Source organism: Pteropus vampyrus, unplaced genomic scaffold (genome assembly GCF_000151845.1).
Source record: "Pteropus vampyrus isolate Shadow unplaced genomic scaffold, Pvam_2.0 Scaffold81, whole genome shotgun sequence".
NCBI classification, from domain to species: domain Eukaryota; kingdom Metazoa; phylum Chordata; class Mammalia; order Chiroptera; family Pteropodidae; genus Pteropus; species Pteropus vampyrus.
In genome coordinates, this window is record NW_011888862.1 from 2,602,758 (window position 1) to 2,603,840 (window position 1,083).

The following is a 1,083-nucleotide window of genomic DNA, read 5'->3' on the forward strand; positions in this document are numbered from 1 at the left end:
TTGGAACATTCTCAGTGATGTGCAGCCATCACTTCTATCTGGTTCCAGAAATCTATCACCCCGAAAGGAAACCTGGTACCCATTATCAGTCATTCCCCTTTTCCCCCACCTCCAGCCTCTGGCAGCCATCAGTCTACCTTCTGTCCCTCTGGATTTGCCTATTCCAGACATTTCATATAAATGGAATCACACTATAAGTAACTGCTTATGCCTGGCTTCTTTTAGCATAACTTTTTGACGGTCATCCATGTTATATAGAGTGTATTGGTACTACATTACTTTGATGGCTGAGTACTATTTCACTGTATAGATAGATCACATTTTGTTTATCCTTTCATTCACTGATGGGCCTTTGGGTTGTCTTCTACCTTCTCGCTATTGTGGATAGTGCTGTATGAACATTCGTGTACAAGTATTTGAGTGTCTATTTTCAATTCTTTTGGTAGTCTGTTCGCTTTTAAACTGTAGAGCAGATGGGTGCTTTGGTGGGTGGTAAGGGACAGTAGGCTCTTAGTTCACCAGAGGAATGAGCCGTACATGACCCCTTTTAGTACCACACTCACCTGCACAGGCATAGTCACATTTTTTTTTTCTTTTTGACTTCTTTTGGGTCTCATATCATTATTCTTTTGGAAAAGCTCAAACAGCTACAAAGGAGAACGTGCCTGACACAACTCATCTTCTGTCACCCATAGGTGGGGACCCTGCCCAGCTTTTACCTTACATGAGAAACTCGCCCTTGGAGAAGGACTTTGGTTAGCGAGCATGGTGTCAAGGAGAAGGTTTTTTGGTTTCTCTACTTAATCACAACGTCCTGTTTCTTCAGAAGAATAGAAAGATTATTGTTAACGTGAAAAAGCACCAGATATTAGCAGCTAAGAAAACATATTCCGAGGATGACATTTTTAATAACTGAGGAAAACACTTTCAATCTAATATTTCTACTAACTGAAGAATTCCAGTCTTAGGCCCACGAACCCAGCTTCGGTAAGTCAAAATGTCCCTAGTTCGGTGGCTTGTAAAGAAAACACAGTGTATCTCCAGTAGCTACCAAAAGGAAACAAACACAAGAAGAAATCGAAG